The sequence below is a fragment of the Lissotriton vulgaris genome, chromosome 12, assembly GCF_964263255.1.
Source record: "Lissotriton vulgaris chromosome 12, aLisVul1.2, whole genome shotgun sequence".
NCBI classification, from domain to species: Eukaryota; Metazoa; Chordata; class Amphibia; order Caudata; family Salamandridae; genus Lissotriton; species Lissotriton vulgaris.
Genome location: NC_141700.1, coordinates 203,144,227 through 203,160,037, shown reverse-complemented (window position 1 = coordinate 203,160,037; position 15,811 = coordinate 203,144,227).

Below are 15,811 nucleotides of genomic sequence, written 5' to 3'. Positions count from 1 at the left end.
TCTTCAATTATTTTGTCTCAAATCCCTTCCCTTTTAGGACAGCGCCTTGTTTGCGGTTATCATTCCTTGAACGGGCATTGTGCTTGCAGTAAGTAGGGTCCAACATCGTCTCTGCAGACAAGTTCTCCAGGTGAGTGGTCTGACATTATGTGCAGTTCTCGAAAAGTTTGGAAAGTGTTGAAGACAAGGTAGTAGAGACGGAGCTAATACAGACACTAGACTAGAGAACACAGTTTGAACAGATTTCCTCATGTCTGGTGGTGAAAAGCGCTTCTGAGGTAGAAGCTGCAGTTTCTTTACTTAAGGCCAGAGCAGACACCTGCTAATGTTTCTTTTAGTTCTTGTGTTTTTCTGCTTCATACATGTTCTCAGCCAACATTTATTCCCTGTATAATTGCTGTTTCTTTACTTTAAAGCCTCTCTCTTGTTTCCCTCCTTTGTTTAAATGTTCATGTCTTAGATCCATCTTAGTACCCTCCTTGCCCATTGGAATTCACATCTTGTGTCCTGCTTGTTTTCTGTATCCTGGGGTTCCTGCTTGGTATGCTGATCTGATGGGATTTCATTGCTGTGCCATACAACAAATGGTTCTGAATCCCTTGAAGTTCTTTAACCCCTTCGCTGCACATGACAAGCTCAGCTCGTCATGCAGTACACTGGTCGTGTGCTTATGACGAGCTGAGCTTGTCATGAACAAATGGCACCAGGGATTTTCCAGCACAGGAGGGGAAAACCTCTAGCAGCCAAGGTGTTAATTTCACCTGAATTTAACAGCATTTAATATAGTGGGAAAGATATGTCCTTTGCAGAATATAGTACTGTGTTGCAGTCTTAGCTCTCCTACTTTACTCAAATGTTTAATTTTTAGGCAAATCATACTATCTCTGATGCCATAGCCTGACAATATGTGGGCACTTTGCATCAAGTTAAATTGAAGAAATAAACACAATATTTCCCAGTCATATTCCAAGGAGAAGCCCCAGTCATGGGCTTAATGTATACATTCAGGGCTGTCTAACTGTAGGTGTCCACGTTCGCTATTAGCATTTCTAAAAGTGAATGTGTTCCTGAAGCTGGACTGGTAAAACCCATCTTCATTGTAACTTCTCCCCTCTCCTCAGTTACACGGTAAATACATTCTTACAGCACACAAACAGCGCCCCCTGCAAAGCAGCTTATGATTCCCCAAACCAGCAAAAAAACTAGACAGTTGGCCACCCTGTGTAAAGATGATGATTGCAAGTGTGCACGGTTTAGGAGCTCTAAAAAAATTTGCAGATCATCAGGATTCTTATACATATTCTAAAAGGTGGTATGTCTATTCGCTGATGCCCTCTGTATTAGCCCAACAGTGAACTATTTTTTTATATGTTCATCTTTGCAACATTGTTGAGTGCATTTGTTCTTTCATGCTTACATGCTTTTGTATACTTCTCCAAGAATGCTGGGACAGGAGTGACTTTACACCTTATACTCAATGGTCTTACCTTGCCTCCTTCTTGCAGAATCTATCTCCAACATTTAGCCAGACATATTTTGATGGACCTTCACTTTGGTCGCTCCCACACTATTTGTTGTCAAGCAAGGTGTTGAAGTGTTGATAGTGTGTATGGCTTACTGGCAAGTTCATATGCTGGGTCTTGATCATTTCCACACTACTTCTCACTGTTTAGTAGCGCTAATAATGGCAAGGTATAGGTGTGCCTATTGGTAGCCTTCTACTCTTCAGTTACATTCAGATGATAGAAATTGTGCAATGATTATCACAATCTGTCTTGCAAAGGGCACCCACCCCGGGCAACCCCAGCATGGCAGCAGAGACTGTGCTCAATAACCCCCATCTCTGCACATTTAAACATCAATGTGAGTTAAAAAATGAATGTCATTCATATACTTTGGGACATTATGTTAAGGCCAGATTACTGCAGATGGTATCTAGAAAAATTGTGAAGCTTCTTTTATTGTCTTGGGAGCTTCCAACCCTTCCTTCTCCACTGATTCCCTTAATTGTAGACATGTCAAAAGATGGACACAATTTCTCCTACCAGGCGGGAGGTACCACAATAGTTGGAGTCAGTCACCTTTGGCCTGGGCCTCCTTCTTGTGACATAAACCAATGTACCACACTCTTCTTTTAAGGTGTCTGTAAGGCTTCTTTACATTAGTGATATACCTCATCATTCACTTTCTCAGTGATCTCCTCCCACAGCCATATGTTGGTTCTGGGAGGGATTTTGAGCATCGGGTGGCCACCAAACAGCCATAGTTATGCACAATCTCCTTTGCCAATACTTTGAGCTCTGGATTAGAGAGTTTATATTTCCTCTGCCTACTGATATTAATTGTGCTGTAGTTTACCTGATTGTGCACTGTTAACATAGGATGCTATCAACAGATAGAAACAGGGCACAAGTCGTGGGTACATTCGAGTACACGGTGTCCACCTACTATTTTCACAGGGTGGATGCCGTCCACCCTGCCAAGAAGTTAGGCCTCACAGAAATATGCTGATCTTGTCCCAGTGTAGTTTTCATACAGCCGAACACATTCAGCAACACCTCCACCTTGTCTGCTTGTGTGCGTTGGCAGTGAGCAGAATTATCTAGTGTGAAAGTAGAAAAGAAAATAGACACTTAACATATGAAGATGCTTCACATCAACGGCCATAGGTGTACTGCTGATTTCATTCACTTTCACCTTGGCCAAAGATGAAGGCTGAAGTTGAGCGGCATCAGGCCTCCTTTGATGGAATATCCTGACTGGACGTGGCTTGGAACCTCACACTTAAATGCAAGTGAATTGAATGGGAAACAAGTGCACACAGCTAGTTATCTCTCCACAGGTACTTAAGACTGCTTTTGACTTTGTTCAAAATCTTTAAATAAGTGTATGCGCTCTTAGAATGTCAGATGTGTTGATCTGTTCCAATATTTACACAAATAACAATTTAAGTGACACTATTTTATTCCTTTTATAGCACTGCTCATCCCAATGCACGGAATCAGAGCGATTTACATAACATACACATTAAACATTGACAATAAATCATGTAAGTCGGTAAACCAATGTAAAAGATGTTACATGAGACAGCGAGGGTTACATGGTGTAGGAGTCACATGTCCTTCATACCTCACTGTGGTATAGTAGAAAGATTACAATATATAAAATGAAAGTAAAGAAAGGATCACAGTGTTCAAAGCAGTAACCCACTTACCTATCTATATAAAATAAAAAACTGTCATCTGCATGCTACATGATCTGCTTTGCATAAGACACATTAACTTTCTATACCACTTTGATTCAAAAGTTGCCTACACAAAACACAGATCTCTCCAGCAAAAGTGTTAATCTCCAGAGTTATCTCACCATTATTATTATTCCCTGAGATTTACCTGGCACCTCTCTCCAGCAGATGCCTGAGCCCCATAACAATATTTAAAAATGTAGAACTTGCAATCAATTAAGCAGAACAGATCTACTACCATGCTTCTCCTTTTTGCCAATTTCTTTGTGGCAGAGTTGAAAACAAATTTATTAGTTGAGGCCCAGATTTTGCATTGGCATTGTGCCACTTTTCTGGCATAAAACTTCAAATCATGAATATTTCAACACACAATATCAATATTTATCGAGTGCTGTAATTTGCCGGAATACTCGTCATCACAGTGGCACCAATACAGATAATCTATGTGAGCAACATTCACTATATATCTTGATCTGTTGCTTAGGTTGAGATTGGCGCCAGACCGGATTTATAAATGAAGATGATTTTATATAAATGAATTTATGTCAATTGCTAAAATAACTAAATGAACATCTTAGTTAATGAAGTCATGTTCTGTTAATTATTGCTACAAGGTCATAAAACTTCCCTCTACCTGAGCGAAAAGGCAGAATCAGTGTAATAAACGTAAATAAATGCAGTTGAAATACTTTACACCAATACAAAACCATGAAATAAATATCAGTTGTGATGTATCATAACAAAAAACTCACACCACAGAATTAGCAGTTAAAGTGTATTATAAAAAAAGAATCACACCACAATTGGTAAATGTATTTTTTCAAGTTTGCACATTACAGAGAGCCTTATTTAAAGTTGTAAAAACAATGAACTAGGCGTCTGACAAATGCCACTTTATCCAATAGTGCCCTGGGTACACTAACTGTCTCCTTTTTAAACGTAAAAGATTTTTATCAATTCGAGCAATTTCTTGACAAAATCTATCCTATTCTGGCAAGGAAATTGTACATTCAATGGAGGTATGGAACCCTACCCCTCAGAGCATTTATGAAAAGGTGGTCCAGTGCAGTAATAGAACGATGTCCAGGGTGTAATGTTGACAGCGAAGATGAATTGCATGTACTATTTTTCTGCCCTGCTTATGATAAAATCAGGAGACACTGGCTTGTGACCCTATGTAAGAACTTGGGATTCAAACACTGCATGAACGCTTTCAGAGTCCTAAAAACTAACACAACAAGATCAATTGTTTTCGCAGTGTCACAGTTTTTACTACTCATGTGGCGTAAGCGATTGCTCTTGATCCAAGCTCTGTGAATTGATTCTTAGCTACTGTAAAAGGCGAGCGGGATCTCTTTTTTTTGTTATCTATTTGCATGGTGTTCCACTATGTATTTGTATTTGCAGAGATGTTTTCCTCTTTTTTTACACTGACTGTAATTTTAAAAATCATTTATTTATTTTGTATCTTCTTAAATGTCATCTGATTTGCAAATGACTTGTTTGTATCTATATCTTTTAAGGCATTCGCCGAAATAAAATTTTTATGAACAAACGAAAAAAGAATCACACCACAATTGGTAAATTTATTTTTTCAAGTTTGCACATTACAGAGAGCCTTATTTAAAGTTATAAAAACAATGAACTAGGCGTCTGACAAATGAGATGCATGATCTGCAAATGAACATATGGAGAAGTAAATACAAGACTTGCCAATATCATTTCACAGGTCCAAAAATTGCTTCTTCAGAAAGCACAAAGCCATCAGTGAATGTTCAACAACACCTCTGAGATGATTCCAAAAATAGGAGGGCTGGAATTAGTATGGAAAAAAGGAAGAAAACAACAATAAACGCTTACGGATTGAATCGTGGGTGCGTTGGCAGTGAGCAGAATTATCTAGTGTGTAGAAAAGAAAATAGGCAGTTAACATATGAAGGTGCTTCACATCAACAGCCATAGGTGTACTGCTGATTTTAAAACAAAGACTTCCTGTCCGTTTTTTCGTGAAGGAATTAGCGAAACCAGCTGTGTATTTAAATTGTTTAATTTTGGCCAATTGGTGCATATTTTTTTGGGCAATTTTAATATTAATGATTGCTGTTCTGTGTTTTAAAATATGATCTAAAGGCTGTCCTATGTATGAACTACTAACTGATATTCATAGTATAATAAATTGTCTGGACATTTTCCAAGGAAGTCAAACTCTCTCACACTGTGCATGCTGTATGTTAGACCTAATGACTGAATACGTGGGAAAACCCAATATACCGTTGGAGGCTTGGGCTAGATAAACAATATCAAGTAAAAGTGTCTACATGGATTTTGTTTAGATGAAACAAATTTCTTTACATCATTGACTCAACAGATTCAGTATGACTAAAATCTGTAAATATACATGAGTTAATCATACATATAGTCATGAAATGCACAGAAATCTTAGTAAAGAACAACAAACACGGGTATATCTTTTGAAAAATATATTTTCTTTGTGGTTTTCAAAATTCATAGGGTACATTCAACATTCATGTTGATTATCAATGCATACAAATGAAAAAAGGTACATCTCCTTACAACCTATATTCCATAAGTAAAGATCTTCTCCTGCTGGATTTTGGAAGTGACTAATACTTACACTGAATAATACAGTCACTTAATGTATATCAATACACAAGGAGTTGGATGATTAAATCGACGTTTCGGTCTATAATCATATCAATCTTTTAGACCATCTTCAGGAAAACATAAACTGCATTTTCGCAATGGCCCTTCCAAAAACTGGTCAATCTTTTGCACCTGGGCAGTTTTACTTCGACTTTAGACACTGTTTTTCCTGATCGAATTCTGATTTTTTCGATTTTCAAAGGAATGAGATCTAATTCTTCACGTAGTGTATACTCAACGGTAAGTCTTTCTGATGTTCGGTCAATTTCATCAGGTAAACTGGAGCGTAGCCGATAGAGATCCTCTCAGTGGAAGCTTCACAAACGAGTGCATGTTACGCCCTGGCACCATTGACTTGGGTCTCCCTTCCATTTTTTGCTGTTGCCTCCCATGTTTTTGTTATGTTTTTGCTGGTCTAGATGCTTTGGACACTTTGCCACTGCTATTCAGTGCCAAAGTGCAAGTGCTCCCTATTGTAAATTGATGTAATGGATTAGTGACTCCATGATTGGCTATTTGATTTACTTGTCAGACACTAGTATAGTGCACCTTGTGTGCCCAGGGTAGCACTGATTGATGTACTGGGGTGAATGTAAGACATTGTTCTGCATTCTGTTCATCAACTGTGTTTTTTGCAATTTTCACCCCGAGTGGGCTGGGTATGCTCAGACGTGAGTCCCAGGCTCTCCACATCACTGGAGTCAAGCTATCCAGGCTGAAGAAGGCGGATAGCCAGAAACTGGTCCTTGGATGCTTGATTCCGGTCTAGGAAAGACATGGCTTAGTAGTTCGGGCTGGACTGTTCCCATGAGGCACAGGGTCAAGGCTGATTTGCATATAGCCATTGTCTGACCTAGGGTGGTGTGGAGTGCAAAAAAACTATGGATTTAGGCCCAGATCTTTGTACTGGGGTGAATGTAAGACATTGTTCTGCATTCTGTCCATCAACTGTGTTTTTTGCAATTTACAATGCGGCGCACCGTGGCGCATGGATGGGCAGATGCGTGTCGCATCCCCCGTTGGAAAAACAGCACATTGCTGGAGTTGCGTCGCAAGCACAACGCAGCTCCTGCAAGGCTCGGGGGTGCCCTATCCCTAGCATGCTGCGTCAATCCTTACACCTGCTTCAAGCAGGTGCAGAGTTTTGACGCAGCATGGCCTCAAAAGTGACTGAGTGAAATCGTGTAGATTTCACTCAGCCACTTTTAGGAGGCGTTCCTGCACCAGAAGGCCCCCCCTGCGCCGGAACACCTACATGTGGCGCAGGGCTTTACAACGTGACTCATCTCCCAGATGCGTCACGTTGTAAATACCCACAGCATGGCGCTGGCTTTGCGTCGCCGCTGCGACACAAAAGTGACGCAACAGTGGCATAAAAGAGGTGCAAGGAGCTTGCAAATCTTCCCCCTGCTTTTTGTACCCACTATCTTTCTTGTGACTTGAACTATGAACTTATAGGTCAGTTTGCAAAGTGTCAAATCTCACAGGCTAATAGAATAACCTACCTAATGAACATTGGTTAAGTAGTGTAGTGTGCCACCCAGCACAGCGTAAGCGGTATACACGTAGACATGACTATGTGCACTCGCAGCACAATCATATTAAAACACATCAATATGCATGGTGTGCACACATCCGCAGCCAGTGCCATGACTCTGTCTGATCTTAACCTGCTGCACTGACCTGTTGAAATATAAAATCATATATAATCATGATTGTCCCACTATGCACCATATAACCACATATACGTATTCATAATCGTGAAGAAACAAATATTGTATATTAACTTAATGGTAGGTTATGAAGGTCCGTTCAGACCTATTAATATAGTCAGGGCCACCTTGTCTCGTCTCCCTTCATTCATCTGCTATGTCCCAGAAGTTACATGGTATAGCGTAGGATATGAAACCAGGCTATATTGCTCAGTCTGCTTCTCCTCCCTTTCGAACATGGCTCAGGGAAACCCAAGGTCACACTTGCCCTTCTTGTGGGATGCGCACATTCTAGCAGGGCCCGTTTCTGTATTCCTCGGGTCTAAGATAGACAAGAAGGGCACCTTTCTGACCTACCCTCGGAATAGCTTTTAGCTTAGCCACTGACAAATGGTACGAACCTTAAATGGGTTTTCCTGTTGACAAACGGGCAAACTTGTGTACTTCCTTTTTGGGTGTTAACTTGAATATGTGAAACATATATATACTTCGTATCATGTGTGTTTCGTTAGACTCCTCTGCGCACCTCCATGGGTCGTGTAGACCGAGGCTCCCCTGTCAGGGCTTGTATTTTGATTCAATAAACGATTCAACCTTCTCCATTGCCGACTGCCATATTATTCTGTGATTATAGATATATTTATATATATCCTTGGACTATTGGTAAGTATAATCCGGCCTTCAGAAATTTAGATCCTTCAGTTGGCGACTCCGCCGGGACTCCGCGTTAGGGTCATCCCCTCCTGTAATCAGGAGCAGAAGGGACAGGGAGGAGTTCTGGCCGAGTGGGTGGACAAGAAGTATTTATTTAAAGACCCCGTTAGTGGAGAGTCCGCCCTCTAACCCAGTATCCCTCCCCGGCTGCTGAAGACCCTATGCCGGAGTCCTACGGGCTTAACCCGAGAGAAACACAGACTGTGTCGGTCTGTCTAGAAATCGGCAGTGGAGAAGTCGGGATCGGCCTGAGTGCACCAGGTGAGTGAATCTTTTGATTAAGATTGGAAACGGATACTTGAAGGAAGTGTCCATTTGGAAATTGTACCTTTTTGTCGGTGGCCGGGGAAGCCGGTCCACGAGGGAATAAGGAAAAGGGTCTGGCGTTGCGGTGCAGGGGCTGCACGAGCAGACACCTTTTGGGATTTGTTTGATTCTGTAAATTGCACTTGGTACCTTGCGGAGCACGGGGTGCTCGCTCGGCCAAACTCACTCAGGAGAAGCTCTGGGAACAGCTGGGTAAGCTAGGGTTCTGGAGCCTTGTGCCCCGAAACACCTGCCTAACCAGAATATGACCAGGGCTTATCTAAGAAGTGGGTTTGTGGTCTTCCTACCGAGTAGCTTATCTGTGGTTGAATTTCAGGATTGGTCTGGAATTCTTTTGAATTTGATTCCCCGAACGGGAGTCTACGGGCTCCGTTCGTATTAAAAGACATGTCATTTGTATTTGATTTTGTATAAGAGCTCATTTCTGAAACCCTAACGCAGTTTTTGCGGCATCTTGTAGGATAACAAAAAAAGGAAGAGTATAAGAGAGCGAATGGTGAAGAGGGCACGCCCGTATGAAAGGAGCGATTGAAAGTTTATCATACTTGTGGTATTATTGTTATCATGCCTTGTTTTAGCAAAATATGTTTTGGTTGCTGCTGTCGGAGAGGTGCTCGGCTGGAAGAAAGACAGCCTGCCCCTCCCGAAGGAAGCCCCAGTTATGATATGTATGTTAAGCATGGTCTTACACCAATTTTATTTAATACATTATGGAACAAATATACGAGAGATAATGCTGAATTGCAATGGCCTCTCACAGGGTCGTTTGATGAAAACAAAATAACGTATTTACAGAATAAAATGTTTATGAAGAAAAGTCGCCAGTCCATGTTTGACTCCTTGAACCTATAGTTAAAGGAGGCTAAACGACGGCGAATAAGGGAAGAGAAATTGGGAAGGATTAAATCTGGACAGACTATAACTCAAAAGGCTATAGCTTATGACAAAGGAAAATTGGAGGAGAATATTGCCCAAATGGATAGGCAGTTTCGTTTAGAAACAGACAAAAGTTATGTGGCTCGACCCGATACTGGCGATGAATTAGAAGGGTTGTTAGAAGCTTGTCCGCCTCCTCCATATGCCCCACAGGGTTTATACCCAGCGGTGCCATTGGCCCGTTTGGACCACCGAGGGCCTGCGCCTGTGCCTGCACCTGCGCCTCCGCCTGCGCCTCCGCTTTCGCCAGCGCCTCCTACACAGTATCTTGTAGGAGCAATGGCTACAGCCCCTCTAGACGGGTCTGTACGGAGTGCGCTGCTACCCCCTCCTTCGATCCGACCATCTACTTCACCCCTGGTTCGTTACAACCGGATTCGGTTGTTCCGTCTGTATCAAGTGCAATATTTCTCTCCCCCCCGGCTCGAAGCATTATAGATCCTCGAGCTTTGGCTACCCTGGACACAACCCCTAAACGTTTGGGGTCGGATCTGAGTGACCCACGGGTTTATACCAGATCTTCGCTGGGTATGGAAGAACGGAAAACTATAGTAAACCAGGCGTCCCAATGGATGCGGAATGCTATTTACACAATGGAGGATATTTGGAGTACCATGAAAGATTACCAGCCCGTTGCGCAACAACTAGCTTTAGAAAATATGGCGATTCGTTTGATTTCGCTATAGGAACAGTGTTTTGAGGAGGGATTAGCCCCACAGATTTTAAAAGATATAAGAGACAAAGCCCACAAATTCCACCTGCAGGCCGATGAAGTATATCAGAATGTGGCAACTCTCTTGCAGTATCGCGAGCGCATGCATCGGAAATGTGCCGATTGGGGAACACAGAATCCTATGAGAGAAGTACATCCTCTTTTCTTTCCAGAATTACCTGAACCCAGGGATGGCGGGGGCAATGTAACTAGACCTAGAGAGGACGCAAGGCTTCAGGAACAATGGGTTTATACCCCTTGGAAACGAAGCGAGGTCCTTACATTAAAAGCTCAGCTCCCTGACCCTCGTAAGAATCCCACTGCTTATTACAATGAATTGGGCGAAGCTGCCAACTCTGCGATCATGACTATACCCGATATCGAGTTATTCTTTGGCCTCTGATCCCGGTCGATATCTGGAGACAGATACATGATACAGATCATATTCCCGAGTTAGGTGGAACGTGGGATCAATTGAAAAATTGGGATAAGGAACAGAAACCTGGGGAAAAACCACGAGAGGAAATTTTAGCAGTACCAGATAAAATTATTACATACATGCAAACCCTCCTGCCACCTAAGAAAATAGATTGGGATAAGTTAGCTGCTTGTAAACAGAAAAAGGAAGAGAGTGTCTCGGATTTCTTCACCAAATTTGAGAACACATTTAAAGATTTTAGTGGGCAGGATTTATCCACGGATGGGGGTATACGATTATTTGTAAATAGATTTGTGACGAATTTGTTACCAGAGATCATGTCACGCCTTCAGGCGGCCGAGAGTACATAGACTACGTCCACCCCATCTGTGATCCTTAGTATGGCTCAGTATTATGAGCACCGAGAGAATGAAAATAAGGAAACGACGGGGAAGAAAACAAAAGATTTGAAGACTAGAGTCTTGATGCAACAAGTTAGTAGAGGACAGAATTCTGGACGAAGTGGGCGCGGTTCCTTCCAAAGAAGGACTGGCAGAGGACGAGGAGGTCCCCCGAATGTTGGTCTGAATCAATGCTCGTATTGTAAACAAGAAGGGCATTGGAGAGCGGACTGCCCGTTGTTAATGGCAAGAAATGTCCCCAGTAGAGGACGAGGCCGGGGCCGGGGAAACATTGATGGAAATAGCATGCGGAGAGATGATAAGGATTCCCGGAAAAATTATTTCGATAATCCACAGAACAGGCAGTACTAAAATGTGAATTTCGTGGATGACGAATACGATAAAAAAGATTATGCAAGAGACTGCCAAGGACAGAGAGGGGGCCACATTACAGTACCAATTGACCAAGAGGGACCTTATGTACAAGGGGAACTGTTGGGTGCATCAATTGCTCATACCATGGTCCCAGGGGCGGCTCTGTCTGGTCACAAAAATGTATCAGTAGGGTTCTCTGGAATACCAGTGGTAAGCCCCATTTCCAAGCCTCTGCCCTTCACTATAGGACCTATTTCTATACAGTCGCCTTTTTGTTAACATCTAACTGTGGTGAGATCCTTTTGGGTTTAGATATCTTAAAATAATTACATGCTCGGATTTGCTGCTCACAGGATGGTGTATATATTCGACAATGCAGAAACCTTCTTTGCAGGATGCTCAATATTTTGCGAAAAATAAGCATCTACCCCCTGAATTCTCTACAATTCCTCAGACTTTGTGGGCGACAGGAGACACTGATGTAGGTTTGTTAAAGATAGCCCCCGTATCTATTACTCTGAAACCTAATGCACAGCTGCCTCGCATTCCACAATATAAAATTTCACCTGAAGGTGAACGGGCTATGTTAAACATTAGACGGGACCTTATTCAAAAGGGGGTGGTAGAAGAAACAGCAGCTAATATTTGTAACAGCCCAATTTTACCGATTCTGAAGAAGACACCAGTTGATGGTGCTCCAGATTATAAGAATACTTACCGTTTTGTGATTGACCTTCGAGCAGTTAATAAAATAGTGGTTCCACAGTATCCAGTGGTACCTGATATAACTGCTATTTTAACCATGATTCCTCCCACGGCCAAATACTTTTTGGTAATTGATCTGAAGAATGCCTTCTTTAGCATCCCAATTCATCCAGATAGTAGGCATATCTTCGGATTCTCATTGGCTGGCCGAAGTTTCAGATTTACACGCGCTCATCAAGGCTATACTGAAAGTCCCAGTATTTATAGTCAGGCATTAAAAGCAGTCCTTGATGAATTGATTCTGCCTGCCGGAAATTCCATTATCCAGTATGTAGATGATATACTAGTGGCTTCCGATACTAAGGAGGGATGCAAGGAGGCTACGGTAAAATTGTTACACCATTTGGCTAACAAAGGAAATAAAGTGTCCCTTTCTAAATTTCAATATTGTTGACAGGAAGTGACCTACTTAGGCCATTTTCTGTCGAAAGCGGGGAGACGATTGACTCCAGAGCGAATATCTATAATAACTAACATGTCTGTCCGTCGTACACAACGTGATGTTTGTGCTTTTCTTGGCATAACCTCTTACTGTCACCAGTGGATTCCGTACTATTCACTACTCTCTAAACCCTTGTTGCAATTGACAACCAAGGATGTGCATGAAACCCTGCCCTGGACGGATGAATGTCAAGAAGCCTTTGTATCTTTAAAGTCTGCTCTTTGTTCTGCACCTGTGTTGGGAACCCCAGATTACTGGAAACCTTTTTCACTTTATGTGCACGAGGTAGACGGTTGTTCATTATCAGTGTTAACAAAGACTTTTGGGGAGAAACAGAGACCCTGTGCATATTTCTCTTCGGTTTTGGATATTGTAGCACGAGCCCTCCCAAGCTGTCTGAGGGCCACTGCTGCAGTAGCACTGGCCATCCGACAGTAAGAAGGAATAGTCCTTAACACTGATCTCACAGTCATGGTACCGCATGCTGTGGATATTCTTTTAAACAGGACCAAAACACAACACCTCACGAGTGCTAGATTGACAGGATATGAATTGACATTGTTTGCCCCTCACATTACTATTAGGAGATGCACTACTTTGAATCCCGCCATGGTATTGCCTCTCCCTGAGAAAGATGAAAGAGTTGATATCCATGATTATGTGTTTAGAACAGAAGAAGAAACAAAAGGACGTGTGGATTTAACTGACACCCCTCTACTTGAACCAGATGGAGAATTATATGTGGACGGCTCTTGCTTTAAGTTGCCAGATGGCACTGCGATAGCTGCGTATGCCATTACCACTCTGAAGACCGTAGTGCAAACCGCAAGGATTTCACATCACTCAGCTCAGGCAGCTGAAATAATAGCCTTGTTAAGAGCCTGTGAAATGAGTGAAGGTCTAAAAGTAAATATTTTCACAGACAGCCAGTACGCCTTTGGCTTCGCCCATAGTTTCGAAAGGCCGTGGAGGGAGCGGGGTTTCTTTACTACTCATGGCCATAAAATACAGTATGGTCCCTTGATTGATCGATTGTTATTTTCCTTAACCTTACCAAAGAAGTTAGCCATCATTAAGTATAGTGCACATAAGAAGGTTGTAGACTTTATTGGAAAAGGGAATGCCTTTGCTGATTCAGTAGCAAACGAGACAGCTCAGACTAAAGGAAGTCCTATGTTTTCTAGTGCAACTACCCGATGGCCCACTGAAACATCCCTATTTGATAATACCCTTGAGAGTGTAAAACAATTACAGAAGGAAGCAACTGCTGAAGAAATACAGAAATGGGAACAGGAAACTGGGAAATTAGATGAGAAAGGGTGCTGGATAGACCGATCTGCAAAACAGCGATGGTTGCTCCCTAATGCAATGGTATATGCAGTAGTTATGATGGCACATGGACCGGCCCATATCAGTGCTAAAGGAATCAGCACAGTACTAGATCCGGTATGGAATAACACTAATATTTCTAAAACAGCAGCCCACATTGTGAAATATTGTCCGGTGTGTTTACGACATAATCCTGGAGGTAGAGAATCTGTTTTGAGTGGCATTTTTCCCCGCCATCCTTACCCTTCGAAGTTTTACAGATAGATTTCATACAAATGGAACGTGTAAATACTTTAAAGTATGTATTGGTGGTGGTGTGTGCTTTCAGTAAATGGGTTGAGGCCTACCCCACCAAAGATGCTACTGCAATCACCACTGCCAAAGTTCTGATTAAGGAATTCTTTCCCAGATTTTGTTTGCCCCGAATTATCTGGTCGGACAACGGCCCCCACTTTAATGCTACACTTGTACAATGTGTTTGTGATGGCCTGCAAATCAGACAAAAATTTCATGCCGCTAGACACCCACAATCTGCTGGGCTGGTTGAGAAATATAACGGCATACTGAAGCCTAAAATGGCCAAAATCTGTGCAGACACTAGACTAAAGTGGCCTGATGCCCTCCCAATAGCTCTGCTATCTCTTAGAACAACTCCTCATTCAAGGACTGGCCTGTCCCCTTATGAGATCACATTTGGCCGTCCTGCAAACGTGTGGGGAGTCACTAGACCTAGATCTTTTAGAGATATTGATTATCCATTGATGACAGATTACCTTTATGCGTTGACTAAAGATCTGCGTTCTATTCATCAACAGGTATCGGGCACATTGCAGCCACTACCGGAGGGTCCTGGACATCGGTTGGAGCCTAGCCAGTGGATACTGGTGAAGAATTATCAGCGACCATCGAGTTTAAGGCCCAGATGGTCTGGTCCCTACCAGATTCTATTGGTGACGAGGACGGCGGTGAAGGTGCATGGCCGCAAACACTGGATACATGCGAGCCACGTCAAGCGCCTCCCGCTACCACTGCCTTCTGATCGACAGGAGAAAGACGGAGTGCCGTGTCAGGAAGGAGAACTGATTCAGAGCTTTGTGCCCTTTTCGGATGCTCAAGAAAAAGGGCAATCGAGTGCAGTGTTGCCTGAAGGGGAAGGTGAAATAGCTCAATCAGAAGCAACTGCCTGTCCTGAGGCAGCACGATAGGTGACCAGGCCTGTCACCCATGCCACTGAATTAGTTTCTGACCAGGAGCAACCTGGCCGTTGTCGCTACGATCTGCGGCCCCGAAAACAGCGCAGTACCCTACTCGCTAATGAAGGAAAATAGAACGAGACATTGTGATAAAAAACATTGAGCAGAGTGATTGGGGTGCTGAGCGAGACACTGGACAGAACTCGCAGAGAGCTGGGAACATTGTGTAAAAAGCTCTGTTCAGAAAGAAAGACTGAGATAAGGGCCGCAATCGTGCTTTTGGAATTTGAAAGTTTGTTTTTTTCCTTGGATGAGAAATAAGGGTCTGCCTGTGAGGCTCTAAAATACGGACACAGGGAGAAGATCCCTCGCAGGGAAGAAGAAACCCTCTGGTGGTTGGCATGCTTTGTGGATACAAAGATTAGTTTTGGACTTTTAGCAAGGGACCAAAATAGATTTGGACTTTTAGAGAGCATGTTTCTCTTTGGTCGAATTATGATGGAGGATGAAAGACCACTGGCCCTTCGGCGCCGTATTCATGATATGCAATTGTTTTCAGGATGGCCCGCCAGAGTGAAG